The sequence below is a fragment of the Perna viridis genome, chromosome 7, assembly GCF_037379345.1.
Source record: "Perna viridis isolate PV_CMFRI_1.1 ecotype Kerala chromosome 7, ASM3737934v1, whole genome shotgun sequence".
Lineage (NCBI taxonomy): Eukaryota > Metazoa > Mollusca > Bivalvia > Mytilida > Mytilidae > Perna > Perna viridis.
The window spans coordinates 30,476,621-30,492,568 of NC_142451.1; the positions used below are offsets into that span (position 1 = coordinate 30,476,621).

Below are 15,948 nucleotides of genomic sequence, written 5' to 3' on the forward strand. Positions count from 1 at the left end.
TCTGTACATCTGTTTTTATATCGACTTACAATGAAACCACTATCATCATGGTAAGTCTAATTAAGTTTGAACCGTACACACATGATATGTTTTTCATTAGTTACTTGTCTGATTTTCTCCTTCTTTAGAGGTAATCCAAATATTCATCAACAAAATAGACGGTGAACGGTATTTTTGTGGATAAATTTCATAATCACAAAGTTTTGTCACTTCTGATTTACTTGTAAAACAGAAAGTTGTAGTTTATTTTATAAGTCTCCTGTCCTACCTCACATTCTATGGAAGTATTTCTAATATTCATCAACAAAACAGTTCAACGATAATGTTTTGTTGCCGTTTACATCATCTTACAAGTTCTTGTAAGAGATATGTTTTACTTTTTGAATAGACGAGCATGAAAAAACCGTTTATTAAAAAAATATTAGTATATTTTTCTGCATATTAAAAGTTTTAAATGTTGAACACATAAATTGATATTGCCGACAAAGTTGGAGAACACCAATTTCAATTGCAATCAACTATTCATCAACTAATTACCCTACCGGTGCACCTAGTCCATGCTCCCAGTTTTTAGTGGAGTCCGAGTTGCTCATTTACTTTTGTTACTTTGTATGTATGATTTTGGTTGCTTTGTGTTCCTTGTTGTGTGTCTGTTTTCCATATCTGGTCTTTGTCCGTGGATTACATTCTTTTGATTACCGCTATAACCTTGGTTCCCTTGATTACTCTTTCAGAAACAAGGAACACCTGCTTTTCTCGGGGAACATCATATAATATAGTCATATCAACTTTTTGTTGAAAATTGATGACATCGTTTACAGGTAGAGAAATAAGTTAGTACATTTCACATTCTATCGATCTGTTGTAACGAATGCAATACATTAGTAAAAATAAAAGCAGAGTTGATGAAAGATATTTCCGCTATAATTGAGATGGATAAAAGAGTAATCAAGGGAACCAAGATTTAGCGGAAATCAAAAGAATGTAATCCAGGAACAAAGACCAGACATGGAAAACAGACAAACACAATAAAAAAATAAAAATAAAATAACTAAAATAATACATACACAGTAACAAAAGTAAAGGAGCAACTGATTAGACTATAAACTGGGACCATGGACCAGGTGCACCGGTACGGTAAAATGTGCGAAAAAGTACCAGCAAAGTAAGTTACTCATATGATTAAGCAAATTTAATAAATAAAAAAAATAATAATTAAAATCAAAACAAAATTACTCGGAAAAAGATCGTTCACTGTCATTCTGACCGAAAAATATATTCTGAACTTTCTTTAATTTATCTAGAATTTCGTTTTAAATGTCTATGATATCTTTATTTCTGACCTTTCTTACTCCCAATGATTTATTTACCGAAGTAAGCATTACTTTATCGTTAGAATATAACATAATCTTCTCTTAAAGGGGTTTTTAAGCATTAGCATAACCCATAAGAGGGGATTAGAATATTCAAAGGTTAGTACAGATATATCAAATGCATCGTGCAGACATCGTAACTTACATGGCCCAAACTCAGATCCAAATGTATATTCAAAGCCAACTGTATTATTTTCTAAAGATGAAGCCGAACGTATTGTGCTTTATACAACACAGGGATATAAAAAGTCGCAGGGAAAATATTTAGTGTAAATAATACAGAGCGTAAAAGGCTATAAATCTGAAATGTTTCATATTGAAGTTGTCTATACAGCCCCGTATCCAAGAACATTACTTTTCATTTGTTGAATTTTATTGTTTGATAATGCTTTATATTATGATGGAGTCTTAGTGTCGAAATTTCATGCTGAAATCAGTTTATTATGTGTGAAAAATTTTCGACAACAAAAAAGTTATAAAATCAACCATAAAACTATATTTGAAGTACAAAATGTATTGTCTGGTAAATTTGAAAGGTTTTATTGGGGTTTACGACACGTACTTGAATCGCCTCCCCTTTCTTACTAACCAACCACAATAACGAAGAAATTCTCCCTGAATTTATCACACATCAGTCACACTTTGCATGGGTTAAAATAAATTTTTCTGGAGACTGACTGAGACACTGTATACATGTATATTTTAGTACAGTGACGTGTCCATTCATGAGCAATACATGGCTTTTAGTTCAAGTGAACTTCTTTATAGTGGGTTTTGCACTTTTCTAACATTTGTATGTTTTTTGTTAACGACTGAAGCATTCATTTATATATGGTAACGACTCCATACTGACGATACACACTAGTCTCCTCAGTAACAAAACACAAACCATATATATACTGCAAATATTGCTAGGTGTACACGCGTTTTTAGGAGTAATGTTTTTACAAGAAGTAAATGGTCAAAACGAAACTAATGTATAAAACAACAATTATGTACCAAAATTGTTTATGAAATATACATTGCCTTTTAACTTGTGTTATTGACAATAAAAAAATTGCAAGTTCAACAACAAGTTGCCAACAAGACACACGTTGTAACATCTTGTTGACCAACACATTGTGCACTGATTAAAATGTTGTTGTCGATATACGCATTTTTACATTTAGTCTTTCTTGCGAATAGTAGCGAATCACAACTGATTCACTACGCTAGAGCAAGTACTGACTACTCTGATTTCCTTGAACGACAGAAATATCTCCGTAACAGTCTCCTGTATCAGGGGTATGAGGAAATGCGTCTTAAAAGGTCTCTTATAATATTCTTTTTTAGACATCAGTCCTTGGTTGAAAAACACACTGTTTCTTCTGAAATATTGAGTAATGATTGTTTTTGTAAATTATTCTTTATGCTGATGTAACCGCTGATTTACTGATTATGGCACAAAAGCATGCAAATGCTATTTAAGGATCAGCGGCATATTCACGCCGCAATGGAAGATGAAGGTTTAGCGCTCTGTAAAACCTAGATTTAACCCACCATTTCGCTAGAATTGCTTGTACCGCGGCAGGGCAATTGCGGTACTAGCTGCTCAAGTGGTGTAATATCTATTTTACCAGATTTGTTTTGGGTTTGACTTGATTTCCATATTTAATATTGTTGTCGATTCACACGTTAATTCCTAGGCATATTCAGATGACGGTAAATACATTGCTACTAAACACTTTAAGGGTTCGAAAGAGGAATCAAGGGAACCAAGGTTATAGCGGTAAGCAAAAGAATGTAATCCAGTGACAAAGACCAGATATGAAAAACAGACATACACAACAAACAATATAAAGTAACTAAAATCATACATACACAGTAACAAAAGCAAATGAGCAACTCGGATTCCACTAAAAACTGGGAGCATGGACCAGGTGCACCGGTAGGGTAAGCGTCATTGTGTCGAAAGCAACATTTATATACCTGTAGGGTACTAATAATAATCGGTATGCCTTATGGGTTAGGTAAACCAAGTGTAGTATCATGATATATTAGTTAATAGATTGGTAAAAAAATCTTTGAATCTAAGGAGGTAGACCTAAGGTAAGGGACACAACTCTTACAAATTATTTGAACGTTTGTATTCTGCATTTTACATCAATCTCATGTAAGCATCAAAGTCACTTGGATTGATTTCATTCTGTTTCAAAAGAAAGCTTGATAGGCTTTGGTAAAATTAAATATGATACAAATATATCATTGATTCCAAGAGTTATGTCTCTTACCTTAGGTATATCCTGAAATGATGACTAACAATCAACCTAATAAAAATTGAATTCGAAAAGCAGCTTTCTGATTCTTACTCTATTAGCATTCTTTTTGTTACTTGAAGGTAGCTGTTTCCTTTGCATAAATCTAATCGTTACAGTATACACTTCCTTAATTTCTGTACCCTTACCTTTGTTTTAATGAATCATTACATCAAAGAGTAATCAAGGGAACCAAGGTTATAGCGGTAATCAAAAGAATGTCATCCAGGGACAAAGACAAGACATGGAAAACAGACATATACATAAAGTTATAAAGTTATAATGATAATGAAAGAATGTACCTTTTACAAATATCCCAGTTTTTTTTTAGTTTAACATTGTTCTGTTTAAGTTATAATCAAATTTAATTGCTTGTCTAACTTTGAATACAAACGAAAACATATTCTGTGAAGTATTCAATTATGTTACACCTTAGAGTTAAAAAGAAATAAATATACCCCCTCCCCCCAAAAAAAAAAAATTAAATAAATAAATAAATAAATAATTAAATAAACTTATTATCAACGGAAAAAGTTAAACTCTGATTAACTGTAGAATGAAGACACTCGTACCACTGTGCATTTGCTATTTATCATCATATGTTTCACTAATAATTTAAACTGTTATTTGACTTGCATAACTGTCACTAAATGGACAAGAAACCTTTTTTAATCTAAAGTCTGCATAAGATTTTGATAAAATTTTATCCATTAACGTATATACTAATTGTTGAGTATGTGTTATTAAATTATGTTCTTATGTAAATCTCTGGTAACATTTACTCTGAAAGGCCTTGTTTGATCTGTTTATCTGGTCATCAGATGTTTATTTTACTTTTTTATTACAGGAGAAGTGCCTTGATCATATTTGGAGGTTTATTCTTCTTTGCTTTTCATCAGCTAACTAAAATGTATGTGTGATCGGGGTTTACTGACGAACAATATTAAAATAACGCATGATCAAACGATTTCAATGAAATTATAACTCAATTTACTAAAGTGATATGGAAAATCGTGTATTTTTTCCTTGATCTTGATGGTGCAAATAGTCTATTTAAACTTTCAAAATTGTGTTTTTGTTTCATACCATATCTCACCCACTGCCTGACTCTTACAGAGACTGACACTTAAAAGTACTAATGATGAGCAACTTCCCTGGAATACCAAAGCGTTTTAAAATTTACTTGAAAACATTCTCATAAATAGGGTTCCACACTTATCTACTGCTGGAATTTTAGAATTTTTAAAAATCTTGAAATTGAATTTCCCTCTTTGAAAGCTTGTACAAAATGTTCGTTAATTTTGCGCCGTTGGGTATAGCGTAAGATTAAAACATAGGTCAAAGCTAATATTCAGCAGATAATTCTAAAAAGGGATATGATTAAGAATAATAACTTTCATTTACTCAATCTATATATATATATATTTTTTTTCAAAAATAGAAACTTTATAAAAATGATATACTGTAAAATGTTTATCTTACCTAAAGTCACTGGAATGCATGTATTGAGTACTTTTGGGTTTTGTCTTACCATCAATTTGGATACAAAAGTATGTGTATCTTTATGGTATATTTATATTGAACAACAAAAGCAAAAATATTTACATGCTTCTTGTTTCATCATACATAGTTTAAGATTGGCAAAGAAAGATAGGCGTTTTCCAAAAAGAATTTTCTAGATCCGAGAGTGAACTGTTACATGAGGGAATGCCTATAAAGAGGACGACGTATGACTAATATGATAGTGGTAATTAATGATTATTCATCTTGAGCTCAAACTTGTTCACAATATCAAAGGAATATGAAGTAAATAAAATAAAAGGGATGGAAAGCAATAAATTAATAATTTTGTTGACATACACTTATGTCGTAGGTGGAATAATAAGTGAAGGAATATAAAAAGCGCTAATCAGTTAGTGCGAAGATGTAAAAGTTAAACACATGTAGCTCACGTAAGGAATTACATTATTACGTACTTACATGATGTTCGCAAGTATGTTTAAGTAGGGACTACAATTGCAGTTAAATATTGTATCTGGTCTTTAATACTATTTTCCTTTCCGTGACTAGGCGAATTAAAACAAAGTGACGAAAACATTATGATATTGTGATAAACAATTGAGTAACTAATCTGTTATATGTCTTTCAGTCGGTTAAACGGAAGAATTAAGCAATAATACTAATGAGAAAGATAATTTAAGATAGCATACCGAATTATAACCATTAACATGCTTTAAATGGAATTTTCTTTTGTTTTTTTATCCCATCTAAAGTATAGGACAAAACATGCATCTAAGGTATGCTATTAACTGCTCTTGTTACCAGTAATACGAAATGTATAGGTAGTACTAAAATTTTCTGGCAGAGTGAAGGGTCAAAAGGCTGCAATGACAACAATTCATTTAGTGTAAAATTTTGGCTGAATTAGTTTTTCATTAAATATGGTGATTTTTAACTTGTATCAATAGGGACATTATGAATATAACACCACTAAGAGTGCAAGACAGAGAAATCTCAGACACCTAAGCGTATAACGGTAAGACTTCGAATTATCAAACAAGATATATATTGCTGCATATGGAAGAAAGATAAGCGCAGCTATTATGACTTTAATATCATAAAATTCATCAAAATATGTATTTTAAATTGTCTTTATAAAGACTTCCGTTATTATATCATATTTTTAAGAATCACTATCCGTTTTTAATAAGTATTGAAGAAAGCGGAAATCTGTATAGATACAGAAAATATGGCGAGGAGAGTGGCATAAAAGGTGTCTATTACAATGGCAACCAATGGTTAAAATGCATTTCTCTGTAGATGTCAAATATAACTGCAGTTTTTTCTATGATTTTCATTTTTGCTTGTTTGTAGTTTAAAATATGATTTAAAACTTTCAAATTGAAATATTTGTTTTAATTATTGTTTCCCAAGTAATTAAGTAATTGTCTTTGCAATGGTGTTATACTTATCGTGAGGCAAGGTTTAATAAATAGTTCACTGCAACAATATCGAATCAAAAAGTAATATTTTACTTTAACATTTGTAAACGTTTATCAAATAATTTTAAACATGTTTTAAAAAAGGAACATATAATATTTTATTATAATGAACATGCAATAGTATTGCCTAAGCTGAAAAAAAATATATATAAAACGGTATACATAGACATACACTACACATGCAGGTCTAGAGTTATGTAGTTTACATTGCAGGCCGTTGTTACTGACAAAAAGCCAAAAACTAATACGGGAAAAATATTTAATGGCGTTAAACGCTTTTTTGTTTGGGAATATGCCATTAAAATCTTATGGCTGTCTGAAGCAAAGCATTTAGCTTCTCTTTTTATTACAGATTGAAAGATGAAAAATGACTTCAGTTTCCGCATTGTCAGTCAAATGTTCTTCTTAAGTATGCACCAAATGCTTACAGGTATCATAAAATCACACGACTTAAGTACATTTTGAACCAACTGCAGGTATACGTCTTCAGTCTCAGTAAACAACCGCTTCTTGGAACAATTACAATTTGAATTTGGAAAAAAGTACAAACAATTTACAAACGCCTACCTCAGTATTGGTAGTTTGATAATCATATTAATATGGTAGTATAGATTATGACTTTTTTTAAAAAGTCGCACTTCGACTTATGCAATAGAACATGAAAATGTACTATATTGGACGATCAGATTTAACAAATTTAAGTATATACAACTTACCAGTAAAGTGATAGTTTGGTTATTAAGGTGACGTGATGGCCAAGTATTCGTTAAAAAGAATTTTATTGGCAATACCATAAATTTATACCACTTTTTTTTCTAAAGACCAACAAATTCATCTTATTATCTTAATTTTGATGACAAAAATACAAACCAGAAAAATGAACCACATACCGAACTACATCATATCATAAAACTTTAAACAAGTGAATTTGATGAAAACATTCAATTAACAAGCTTTACATCTGAAATAAAAAAAAACTTTTTTAAAATTAAGATTTTCAAATAATAGAAAAAGATTTAAATAGAAGACAGGAATGCAATATTATATGCGTAGATCATATAACATCTCCCATGGGACACCTCTGAAATTAGGTTGGACTTTGACGGATAAATCTTCACTATCATTTTTCATTCGACACAGACTGTTGTCATTTTAACGTGTCTAATTCTTTGATGTTACCTTTCAAAATACTTTATCGATATGTACAGTTATAAATACGTTTGTATAAGTAATTAATGAATGAAAATACTACGTCTTTTCCACACGGATACTGTGTCTAGGCTAAAAATAGAAGTAGTTATGACGGTTTTCATCAAAGGGTTGATCTTATGAGCGAAGATGCCTAGGTTTTGTAATGACAATTATAGTATTTTATGGAGACAACACCCCTCCACAAGTTTTATTGAAATCATCGAAATTTGTCATCATTCTTAAAACAACACTTTTGATAAGTACGTTCAATAAAAACATAACAATGTGACGTTTGTTCCTTTTCTCGAAAATTGAATAGGAACTACACATTAAGTCATCTTTAATCACGTGACCTGATATTAACATGATGAAACCTCAGCCAAACCTTCTAACTGACAAATCCTTACTAAGCAATGTTTTGTCACGTTTTACTCTATTAAACTGGTATAAGGACAAAATGGGTCAGAGCAGTAAAAACTTTGATGTTACATCATTAGTTTTAGATAGGTTGTGAACCTATTTCATCAATTTATATCAATGAAATTCACTGTTACGGCTTAAGTATAGAAAATCTTGAATTCTTTAGATCAATTTGATTCCGTCTGTGATAAAAAAAGACAGAATATCGAACAATTCTTCCTATTAGGTATGGAATAAAAGCAATTCAATAGTTTGGCAGACGGACGGACACCAAAACATCAACATTTTCTACTTCACGTATTTTTTGCAATGTATGGTATATAATGCCCCTGAAATATGTACAATATGAACTTTTGTTGTGTTTGTTTCTGTCCGTCTAAAGACACGACGAAAACAATATTAAAGTGTTAATACGTTTTTTCTGAGAAATGAAAAATACATACAAAAACAATAGTTATATTCACAGTATTTATTGAAGTATCATGATATATTATTTTTGTAATTGTTGTGGTTAGTTATACGACAACCTAAATACCATGAACGTATTTACTATGAAACACAAAAGATAAAATCACAAATAAGTTTTGGGAAATACCACATAACTAGAAACATACCGAACAAGCACTTCCCGAATAATAAACCAGGTTTTATCATGTTTCCTCTATGATAAACCCAGTGAAGTGACAAAGTCGGGAATTTCTTACATATTACATTGAAATGATTAATTTATGAATCACGGATAGTATCAAGACGAAATGTTCACACTATATCTCGAAAAACATTAAATATATACCCACAAAGTTTGACTAAATTAATCAGCTCTTATACCAGCACGTCAACTGGAAAGGGAACTCAGTTTTATTAGAGTCATATTTGGTTTTGATCAAAGGCTTTAATTCCTTTGAGAATTTGACAAAAACTTATCAATATTTAGATAAAGACCCAAAGTGTAAATCTGCACACATAATAAAATACACAAAGGGCTATTGGTTGTCAATGAATGGTTTAAGATATCAAACCTTTTGAATTTTAATTAAATAAGATGGTCTGGAACAAATATTTAACAGAAATTGTTTGAATCTGATTAGGACGTTACATTGTTATCCTTGTGTTCTGATGTGTTTGTATAGCTATAGAAGGAAGGGTTGTTGGAAGTAATATCAATTAGCTAGTGATATGAACGCAAACGAGATTTATTGCTAACTTAAAATTTCTAACCTGTAAAGCAAATAAATTGAAAAATCACGGCTATTGCTTTCAAATGCACAACGGTTGTAAAATGGTATATGATACTGTTGATTAAATGGGATGATGTTACCTTAGATAAATACAATAGTATTAACAAGACCTCTTTGTCATTCGACTCTAGTTTCACACCTGGATCTCTTGTTTTGGACCACGGTATAAATTTAGGAGCAGTCCCGTAAATATCAAATACCAAAGATCAAACGCCTTATTATCCTGACTATCAGATCATATCAAGTCCTCTGCCGTTGTTTTATAACAACCTTGAGGAGACTGATAACCATCACATCTTTATATGTCCTTTTATACAGGTGCTTTATTTGTTTGTAACATAAACTGAGTGTAAAGGCTAACTTTTTCTGAAACCAAGTAAATTCAGAAAGAAATACAATATTTTAATTGTTGTTTCGGTATTCCATCTTACTATATCGGTATTTTATCATCACAAAAAATAAAAATATAAAAACTAGGAAAAGATCCATTTATGTTATCCCATTTACAATTTCCCACATTTTATTTGCCTAGGTCAATTTATAGTAATGTTTTTTTTATCTTGCTTTTGGTGCTTTGTTTGTCTTTTTGTTTGTTTGTTTTTTTCCTTTATTTTAGTCTTTTTTTTTAAAATAAATTTTGATATTAAAAACACGTGAATATCATTTCATTTTCAAAACTGTAGAAACTATTGTATATTGTATATTGTTGTGTATGTCGGTTTTCCATGTCTGGTCTTTGTCCCTGGATTATATTCGTTTGATTACCGCTATAACATTGGTTCCCTTGATTACTCTTTCAACGACAAAATTACATGTAGATATTCATGATTCAGTAAAAGTATTACTTTTTTGAAGTTACAATATACGCTGATGCATTTGTTGCCTTTCACCATATCAACTCTTTTTCAATAACGTTCACTAGTATCTTATCTTCAAATACATTTCCAGTCGTCTCCGTAGGGAGTTTGGAGATATTACAAACTATTAACACCTTTTTAACAAACACATGTGTGTTAAACATATGCCTGTATATGTAACTTCAACAAGTATAGTCAATTGGGAAGAATTTTAATAAAATGATATGAAAAACCATGAAATTTTCATCCGCAAGAATTACTTATATCTCAATCATACATAGCTGAATAAACTTAAATATACTGTTACAAAAATGAAAAAAAAAAAAAAACAAACAAACAAACAAACAAACAAACAAAAATATTTATTTCTTTTAACCAATCAAAATGACAAGATAATTACTCATCAGGTCAGCAATAATTTAAAGGACATTATTCCTTTGTAAAAATTATGTCAGAGATAATTTTCTAAATTTAATTATCTTTAAATGGTATTTTGTATTTGTTCACCGGAAGCCAATGGACTGTAGCAATGTCAGCTGATCTTCAACCATATCACATGACAGTCATGTTATAAAGTAAACGGTGTCAATAGATAAGGTTTATCTGATTACCAGTTTCAAAGATGTAATTACAGCAATCGTAAACATACAAAGTGGATCTTAAAGGTAGCTTAAATACCCGTTTGACGGATGAGTATTGTAGGAATTTATGCTTTACGTAATCTTATCAATGGAAGTTTAACTTCTTTATGACATATTTTATTTAAATCTGTTAGTAATTGAATACGAAGAGTAAGAAGTTAGTCACATCCAACATTTAAACAATTTGAATAGAATTTATGTAAAGTTTTACGTTTCATTTTAAGTGTTTTTTATAAAGGGTCGCCTAGGTATATACAAATATTCATTGCTAAACAAAAGTATTTACAATGTCAAAATGACCATACTGATTCACGTGTTTACTTCTTGGGCGATGCCATTGAGGCTATGACAGACTGTTCGTGTTGTTGACCGTTTTAAACACGAGTGTCCGCTTAAATGGTGGTTATGGGTTAAAATTGATTCCCTAAGACCTGCACATCATTACATTCAAAGTGAACAATCTTGTCAATTTACGGTTGAAATTTGCCCATGAGTAGCATCAAATCTTACATATGTAGATTGTCTTTCAATCATCTCAAATGTAAATATCGGGAAAAAATACATAGTAACATCAGAATCGCCCCTGAATGGTAAGCGACACCTGTCATATTCCATGAAATGCAGTCGGTGTTTATTTTTGTAGTTGTCGAACCGGTAGTCCAAAGTGAGTTAGGTTTAACAGGTTTAAACACTTGCTTCTCCCGTAGTGGTATTAATTCAATGTGGAACCTGACAAATTCGAAAGGTCTATAGGAGACACTCAATTCAAGATTTGTTTTCAGAATACAATAGCATTGAAAGCTATGATTTTCAATCTTATTCTTCCATTCCCATACTCAGTTATAATTCCGACTCAAAAACATTATTCATCGTTGTTACTCCAAAAAAAAAGGACTGTACACCTAGGCACATATATGTAGTACTCTGTAGAGATTCTTCATACTTTATAAAAAAAAAATTCTAATTCATCTTCCAAATACATGTATACCGAAGAAGATTTTTTTTCAAAATGCTAGAATTTTTAATCGATAACATGTTTGTCCAGTGTCGTGGAGGATCTTTATTGACCTACATTTAGAGTTCGATGGTGAAGGAAAATTATTGACCAAACTATACAACAAACGCGATGACTTTGTATTCCATATTCTCAACTTTCCTTTCGTCTGTGGCACATCCCTTCAACTCCTGCGTATGGAGTTTTCATATCACAACTCATACGTTATTCCAGAGCTTGCTGTAACTACGCAGACTTACAATAAGGCTTCTGGAACAGGATGATATTAAAATTGAAGTCACCAGTACTGAAGTTTTATGGTCGTCATCATGAACTCGTGGATCGTTACGGTATATTCATCTGCATCATATGAACTGATATGTTCAACGCGTAGTTTTTCTTATCTCTTTCGTATACCCCGGTCGTGACTTTCTATGAGCCACTCGGTGGGTGTTTTTTTAGAACAGCAGAGGACGCTTACCCTACCGGTGCACCTTGTCTATACGTCCAGTTTTTAGTGGATTCCGAGTTGCTCATTTTTTTTTTTGCTTTGTATGTATTATTTTAGTAGTTATTTTATGTTCTTTGTTGTGTCTGTATGTTTTCCATGTCTGATCTTTGTCCCCGGATTACCGTCATTTGATTTCCACTAGCATTTTGCTTCCCTTGATTACTTTTTCACAAGTGAATTGAATACTGGATTCTAGATTTGTCAATATACTCGGCGAATACTCATTAATTCCCGGTGTAATGATACAGGGGGGACCTTGCCAAAATTGAATTTCGTATACTATTACAATTTTTCGTGCTTTGATTCAAGTAAGAAGTTACTCTACTGCACTTAAGATTGCTTATCCATTTATGATAATGGAGAGTACACCTCTATCACTGTACTTGCAGTCGGTTATCTGATTTAACAGTGTAACTGAGGAAGGAGGTTTTCTAGTAAAATCAGTTCTACGAAAAAAGAAATTATGAAAAAGTTACTTAACATATATTTTTGTAATTTAAAGAAAAATTGTCTTCTTCTTGTCGGAACTTACATCGCTTTTATCAATCTAGTATGACATCATTATTTAGCATGATTTCAATGAAAACAAGACACCTATTATGCGTTATTTTTGCTGGTCTTTATAAATAATTATTTATTGATTTATGTTTATTAAAGGAATCATGATATTTTCAAGTTCAAATATTGAGTGGTACTATCATTTACAAAATATTCATTATGCCCTATATTTCCAATCAGTATCATATCAACTTAATGTACACATTAAGGCAGCATATTTTTTTTAATTTTAACTATTGATCTATGAAAATCATTTTTTAATTAAAAAAGTAATCTTATTGTATAGACAGAAAAGATAGAAATTTCTACCCCCTTCATCCACTTCCTCATACAAAACCTCTATTAATCTCATTCCATAATCACCATAAAGTTTTAGGTTCACTCCTAACCAGGACGATGAATTTTACCCCGTTTGGATAACGCAAATGCAGTCAATGATATCACGTTATCAGATAAGTCATTATATGTTTCAACTTATGTACTTTTATATTATGGTACTAAACAGCAAATACAGTGACCATATTTTCAGTATGTAATTTTGCAGAGGCTATTATAACTTTTATATAAACTGCGTGAATTCAAGTATGATTTTTGCTGTTAAAATAAATGCAATAACATAATGTTCAATAAATGTTCCGTAATATAACAAAATCAATGGACTTTAACAGACTAAAGCGAAATAACTCAAAATTATTCTGTTTACAATATGATCAATACTCCATATACTTCATATATTACAAAAGTATAAATCTTCCCCATTTATGGTATATCAATAACCAATGGTGTAAAATATGTATACTACAAATAAAAAAGACGAAGAGATATCAATAACCAGAGAAATACGGGCAAACAGGTTAAATATAAAAAAAAACAAAGACCCAATACGTTAAAAATATATGTAGCCTCAATATGGAAATGATTAGGGTTCAAAATGGAAGAGCCTATATCATAACTCAATTCTATTGAATTTCTGAATGAGCAATCAAGAACAAAAATAGGAATATGTTTGATAGCTGCAATGTATCTATTAATTTAAAATATCAATGTAAAAAACGTAAACGATAAAAATTAAAGATAAAATTAGCAAAGGAAAGGTTAGTTTAATTAAAGCCGCATTTTCAATCATAACTTTGTTTAAACTAAATTATAGCTTTGAAATTTTAAATATTTGGTTTTTTTATTACCACTAATAACCACTAATAACCTTTAAGATCCATTTCTTTACCTGACATTGCTGAATAAAAAGAAGGACTTTTGTTGGAAAATTGTCCTCGCTAGTGTACCATATCCTTTAACAAATATATAATTTATTACAATAGTTGCTAAACCAAGGTCCTCTCACTCCTCTTGTGTCTTAATGGATGTGTTCCAATAACAGTCTCAGATGCAATTTAAGTGTAAGTATTTATAAGAATCAGGCAAAATGGAGAAAAATCAGAAATAGGCATGCCAAAACCCCACCGATCTGATAATGCAATATCACTCAAGAATACTTTCTTCTTTATTTGAAAATAACACTATTTAATCTTTGCACCGTTGGCTTTGCTCAGAAATTTTTCATAGAATGCGGAAACATGAGCTTTTTGACACAGTTACCTGCCCTTAAGATGTTAATTTTCAGTGCATTGTAATGAAATTGTAACTGAATTGTCCAGCACATGAGGAAAATCTTGTCAGTTTTACTTGATTCTAATGGTGCAAGTAGTCAAATTACACTATCAAATAATGAGTTTTTTCCATACCATATTTAACCCACTGCCTGATTCTTACAGAGACAGACATTTAATTTCATTACTGTCAAAATAAGAGGTTTGATATGGTTGTGTAGATACATTGGATAATTATGACGGTGTTGCTTGCTATACTGTGGGAGTTAAATTACTTTTTAATTTGAAAGTGAAACTCACGCAATTTCATTGAGAAGTGAAGATAACAGTTTACGCTCCATTTGGTATGTACTTACAATATAAGTTGCATTTCTGTACTCATAAGAGGCTGTACCTTATTTAAAAGTAAAACTTTAATTAAGGAGGTAGACCTAGGGTAAGGGACACGACTCTTACAAATCATTGGAACGTTTGTATTCAGCATTTACATCAATCTCATGCAAGCATCAAATTGACTTGGACTGATTTCATTCTGTTTCAAATGAAAGCTTGATAGGCTTTGCTGCAAATGAATATGATACAAACATATCACTGATTTCATGAGTTATGTCACTTAACGAGGTCTACCTCCTTAAGTAGTGATAAAACATTACTTTTATGCAAAAGTAGCTGAATAATGTACCTCTTGTAAGCCTTATTTGTTTTATTAAAAAAGGTTATTTAACCTTTTTGAATGCTTATCCAACTTTAAAGTAAAATTTTTTACCATGCAATCAATAATAAAGAAACATCCCAAACAGGTTTAGGTAGCTTCCTTGAAAATTTATTGTCTTGGTCAATTCTTTTTTGTGCATCTTAAAATTGATTATAATTTAATTTTTTTTTTATATTGAATCGACGACTAATTACACAAGACGATTTTCAATTAGAATATTGAAAGTTAAAATGGAATATTTTCAGTATGCTGAAGCATAAAAGCCTTTAACACATCTTTCAGATTTTAGGCTTTTGAGCACCACATTTTTCTCAACATGGATTATACGAAGAGGTTTATTTTTCAAAAAACTCTCGAGAAATTAAGCATTGTATCCTTAAAACTCAATTCGATGACCAACTAGATTATCCTATTTCTGACTATTATATTAACCATAAAAATCATTGTTCAACATTATGAAATACCGAAAAGAATAAAAAAAGATTAGGCATTACATTCGCAACATATATAGGGCAGAAGGTTGTATTTTAATATGTATTCTTTGCAA

General features: G+C 30.9%; 1 protein-coding gene across 3 annotated transcripts in view; it reads right to left on the reverse strand.

Annotated features, from left to right (window-relative positions):
* The window catches only part of LOC148612239 (sonic hedgehog protein-like), a 57,031-nt gene that overhangs the window by 40,231 nt on the left and 852 nt on the right, over positions 1–15,948 (reverse strand). The window contains exon 1 of one of the 3 annotated variants that reach the window (XM_088593499.1): positions 14,305–14,368. The exons of the other annotated variants lie outside the window; for them this stretch is intronic. The gene's annotated coding sequence lies outside the window, so the exon portion shown is untranslated. Of the gene's footprint in view, positions 1–14,304; positions 14,369–15,948 lie in introns of those variants that run through there. 3 annotated transcript variants of the gene reach the window in all.